The sequence below is a fragment of the Cyprinus carpio genome, chromosome A24, assembly GCF_018340385.1.
Source record: "Cyprinus carpio isolate SPL01 chromosome A24, ASM1834038v1, whole genome shotgun sequence".
Classification (NCBI taxonomy): domain Eukaryota; kingdom Metazoa; phylum Chordata; class Actinopteri; order Cypriniformes; family Cyprinidae; genus Cyprinus; species Cyprinus carpio.
Genome location: NC_056595.1, coordinates 21,761,840 through 21,767,839, shown reverse-complemented (window position 1 = coordinate 21,767,839; position 6,000 = coordinate 21,761,840).

Below are 6,000 nucleotides of genomic sequence, written 5' to 3'. Positions count from 1 at the left end.
AGCACATATACATATAATTTGAGCAGCCAATCAGCATATTAGAATGATTTCTGAAGGATCATGTGACACTGAAGACTGGAGTAATGATGCTGAAAATTCAGCTTTGGATCACAAGAATAAATAACATTTTCAAACAGTAAAGTTATATTAAATTGTAATAATATTCACAATATTACTGTTTTAACTGTATTTTTGAACACACATCTTCCTTATACTAACTTTATTATTTCAAAAGTAGCATCATGTCCTTCTTTTTCTAAACTTACACCAACATTCGAGTCAAAAAACAGACATGAAGTCTTTAATTTCTCTCCGCTCTTTTGTTCTGATGCCAGCGGTTCCCCCTTGGAAAATGTGCTTTGTGTCTAATATGGTCAGCGCCACACAATTACTCCCTCCAGTGAAAAGTGAAACAAACGCAGGGCATGCAGAGCATTTTGCATTATCTGCGCTCCTTGGATAGTCTAACAATAATAACTGTAAGACAACGTCAAGCCGAGGCTGCCAAGCTCAGCTAGCACGTATTAGAACTTTAGAAATGAAGTTTGGGGTGAAATGGAGTGCTAAAAAGAGGAATTCTGCTATGTATTTATGCATTTTCAGATAATATTGACACATATATATGCATATATAAATGTACAGGGCAGAGTTAGAAGGGAAACCCTAAACACTTTTATTCTGCACCACCAAAACATTGCTTTTGTGAAATTTTCACCTGAATTTGGAGGATTTTAAGCTGTAACCATGACACACGAATGATGCAAAGAACAGACATTTTTTTAAAAAAATCCAATATGTTTTAATGCATTTGTATTATAAATGGTATTATAAATGAACACATTTACTTTTCTCAACGACTTCAGCAGTTTTGGAACACAATGCACGAGGATGCACTGGATAAAAGTCACAAGAGTGATGTTACATCTGTGTTTATAACGTACCTTCATGCATCCTTCCAATTAAAATCTCTCTCATCACATGCATTACATTTAAGCGTCACATGTTAATGAGAAAGCACACATATAACAGGCCCAACGCTAAGCATCATCCCTCCGCAGTATGCATTTATTGTCACGGTGCAAGTATTAATAAAGAGATTTTGTGAAACGTAACTAGTGTTTAATTGCCGTCAGGGCGGTTTGACTGAATCCGTCCTTCAGCATCTGCACCCCCTCTTTTTCTTCATCTCCGTCTCATATCTTTCCCCCTACTGCACCCATCGAATTGGCACCAAACCCTTCAAGATGTCCCCAGCAGGCTCTTGCTTCGCTGGCCGCGTAGTAGACTGTTTGGTTTCCTTTAAACAGCTGTAATTTGTATTTCCAATCACTGTGCTGATTTCTGCTCATTATATTACTGTTTCACACCGGTAAGTGAGCAAAAGTTTGGATTCATTGACTCTAATTAACTAAAAAACGTTCCGAGCCAGGGGTTTATTACCATGCTAGCTAGCCACAAATGTCAGAGACTTTCACAAATTATTATCCTGTTAAGATGAATGTGTGGGGAGGCAGGGAAGTGTGGAGACAAAGAGAACATATATTATTTTCATGACGAATTTGTTTATCGTTTTTTTCCGTCTTCTTTTTTTCACATTTTCAGGTGTCTTATTTTCCAATTAAATACACACAGACTCAGCATCTGTACACATTTCAAGGGTTGTCATCACCTTCAGCATGTTTCAGCATGAAGCTTGCAGGAGTACATGTACGGTATGTATGTCTTGTAATTATGTTTTCTTTGTTATTGAATTGGCAATAAGAATATCAGAAATTTGACACTACAAAGCCAAGCTTTAATCCTGCATTCCAACTTAAAAATGAAGTGTGTGCCAAATGAAAATTTCCCTAACACTATTCCCAACTTTCTCAATGCCAATGGCTGACTTATAGTTGCCTCTTTGAATTAAAGACAATAATATAAGAATATTATACATTATATCTTTAACTGTGACCTCAAATCCAATCACAATGCCTATATAACCCTTAAATTTGTCTTCATTTCAGCATATACGAAAGCTAATAAAGTGAGTGTACTATACAGCATCTGTGTATGTGTAATAGAGTCGTCTGGTGGATGCTAACCCAGTGTAAGGTTTGATGCATGTTTCTGTTGAAATTAATGGCAGTGGTGTTTCCTGGCCTGGTGTCATTTATTTCACAGGATTGATTGGAGGCTGGAAGAGCAGACAAATGTGTTTGGGAAGTGTTCTAATTTAAAATATGGCTGCCTGACCTGGAAGAGAAAGCAAAGAGACAATTCATCCTTCAAAAACATGACCTGGGTGTCCGAGGTGCCAACAAAGTTTGGTGCGCAAACAACTGTGTATAAATATATTTTCAATATACAGTCATGTGTTGCTGTACATTATACCTGAATTTCACATGGCTTCTCTACTGAAGCTAGACTAAAGCAGAAATCAGCATGTGATCAGTGCATGGGATCAGTTGTCCAAATGTTTTTTTTAATAAGATTAAAATGTATAATATATATATAAATTTTTTTAAAATAACAAAAAATATATTATTATTATTGTTATTATTGTAACACATAAAATACTACAAATAAAAAGTCATTATTAATTAACACTTTTCATTTTTATCTAACTGTTTAATTACTTTTTTTAATTAGTTTAAAATATTATTTAGTACTACTAATAGTAATTACAACAATATATTATTAAACATTGGCATCCTCATCAGTCTCTTTAATAACTGTTTTCAATGCATCTTCAAATAAATTATTATTATTAACTGTTAAATAATATAATTTGTTTAATAACTGCTTTAGCAAAAGTTACTAATATACAAATACATGGTTGTATATTATTATTATTTAATAAGAACATTTTTTTTAAAACTGGCATTTTTATCAGACTGTTTTACAATTGTTTTAAAACAAGTTTCAAATAAATTATTATCATTAAAATTTACATTTTGTCATCATTTACTTACCCTCATGTCATTCCAAACATGTATGAATTCCTTTCCTTTCATTCCTGTAACCTGTAGATTCTGGTCCATTCAATAAAAAAATTATTTTGTTTTGCACAGAAATATAAAATTCAACTGGTGTGTGTTTACAGGTGGACTCATATACTGGCTCATCCAAATCAAATTATAAAGCCAGAGCTTTTTGTTGTATAATATCCTCTACAGTACTGCCACCATTATACTGTGTCTAGACAGTTAGTGTTAGTGCTAGTTAGTTAGTGCTGTTCTGCTGATCACAGGAAGTATGAATCCAGCTGCTGCCTACTATTATCCACTGCAAATGCAGAAGAGCGGGAAACACATCCACACTTTGGCAGTCTCAAAGGTGCCAAAGGATCTCTTTCACTGAGTTTCAAGAGAAATAGTATGTCTCTCAGTCATCCATTAAGTTCTTTGTCTGCATTCTCTGTTAAAAAAAGGTTTTATTGCCATCTTGGGAGTATGTATGCTTCTGGGCCCATCCATTCATGTCAAATTAATCTATAACACCATTTCCACATCTACATAATCTCCCAAAAATCTCACAGGTATACACACTTAAAACTGAAGTTTACTTGCAGCATCTTGAATTATTATTAACCATTTTTAAAGATGATGTTTAAGATAATGTTTCATTATTGAGTCTACCTGGAACTTGTATTTTTAAAAGTATATACTAAGGGTGTTTGAATTGACACTAGGGATATTATTAAAACCATAAAAAAATCATTATAGGAAATTAAATAAACATTAACTGAAATAAAATAAATTATAAAATACAAAAATACACTTTTTTGGGGGTTGCCAAGGCCATTTCTCCATTTCTCATTTTTGTTTAGTTTAAAGTCTCTTGGAAATGTGTCAGTTCTGACGAGAACGATGCATTGCTATTGATCAGTCTTACAGTGGACACGTAAATGACTGCAGAGACCAAACTCTGAGGCGCAGATGATTCCTCTGCTGCCTGGGTCATGGCCGCTTCCCAGGCATCAAGACTGGTCTTACAGGTGGACCTCCAGGCGACTCTGTCAGCCGACATATCTTTGAGGGAAGTTGCTGGAATGCCACAAGCCTTCAGTATAAATTTCAAGTGATCTACATAACTTTTTGTTACGCATTACACAGCCCTTGCAGGAGCCCATCATACAGCAGCTGCAGTGGCATCCGGTCAGAGGACATTCTAATAACATGACCAACCCAGCGCAATTGTCACTGGTAGAGAACATATTCCAAATAGGTGATGTTGGCTTTGCGCCGAAGTTCATTATGGGTGACATGATGCCACTAGTGAATACCAAACATGTTTTGAGGCAACGAGTATGAAAGACTTCTAGTGCTTTAATATGGTGGCGATACAGGCTCAGGGTTTCGCAGCCATACGAAAGAGTGGACAGGCAAATTTCTCTGTACACTCCCATCATGGTTGACAAGGCCAAGTTGCGATTTAGGAAAGGAGGAAGAGGCTTGTTTAATTCGGTGTTGAATTTCGCAAGATAAATCATAGCTCGAAGTGAGAATACTGCCCAGTTACGTAAATTGTTCAGTTTCATTGATTTTGTAGCCGAGAGCGAAGAAAGGCTTGCAGGACGCAGGTGACAGACAAACTACTTGACAGGACCTCTGTTTTCTTGATATGTTTAGCCCTGTGTGGCAATATGTAGCAGCAAAGATATTGACATTTTGGTGCAAACCAGTAGCAGTGTGGCTGACCAAAGCAGCGTCATCCGCATACTGGAGTTCAAACACTGATATTGTTGTGACTTTTGATCTAGCTCTCAGACTATGAGAGTTAAAGAGGCTGCCATCAAGGTATTAGTTCAACTGGATACTGTTTCCCCTGAAGATGCCTTCGCAAAACAGCAATGTCACGGCTGCCAGGAAAAAACTAAAGATGACTGGAGCCAGTACACACCTTTGTTGGACATCAACAATGACTACAAAGGGCTCTGACTCTTTGATTCTTTGACCTTACTGGGTACACAGAATGATGAGTTGGACCGTAGACTGCCTTAGTGGCAGCATAGAAGTTGTGCATTTCATTTGTATCTGCAAATTGTTGGATTTCTCTTGCTCTCATTACCCACCAGGCATTTTCCATCTGGTGCAGATTGGTGATTGGAGTAGTCTTTAGCCTTGTTAGTATTATTATTCTTTAGCTTGGGTTAAACTACTTAATTTTACTTGGTTGGAACAGCAGCTACGCTAATTATGTCTCTGTTTGTTTCTCTGTAACTAGGATTTACACAAGCTCCAGTCTGGATCCAGAGCACCTGAGAAGAGATGATGCCAACCCCTCAGAGGACCTCAGATGATGCCAACCCTGAAACAACATACAGAACTACCAAATTTTGCTATAAGTTTGATTGCATCATGCTAATAGTGTTCATCGTCTGTTTGATCACGTCTTTAGTTGATTTTTCCATCCATTTCTGCTATATGCACATGAACTGACAGTCACCACTGATAAACTACTACTAAATAATGTAGAAACTTTATTTTCTGTAAAGTTGCTGTGCAATGATTTGTATCGTAAAAAGCGCTATACAAATAAACTTGAATTGAATTGAATGCATTTTTCATTGTTAGTTACCTAATGACAACAAATAAGACCATATTTTAAAATTTAACCCAACAACCTAACAGATAATCCCAGTTATACCAAATATTTCAACAAGGATGTCACTTTCTGATGTTTTTACTTGATTATTATAGTTTCGGTCAATTGTAACTGACATTTCATTAATAATTTTGTTATTTGACATCTCACCAGAGGAGGCACAACAAAGCACGATGGTAAAAGAAATAAATAACTAAAAAAGTTAAAAGGCGCATATACCATAACATCAAAATGAGAACTCATTTTTGTAAATGAAACCTATTTGTCGATAGAGCACATCAGTCTTGTGAAGCGGGGTAAATTAGAAGGCTTGCATTTCCGTGGGGTTGTGCAGAATGCCAGTGGGGAGCGTTCACACAACATCCCTCTGTGCATACTATTTACCCCTGGATTGCTTCAGGCTAATGTCTC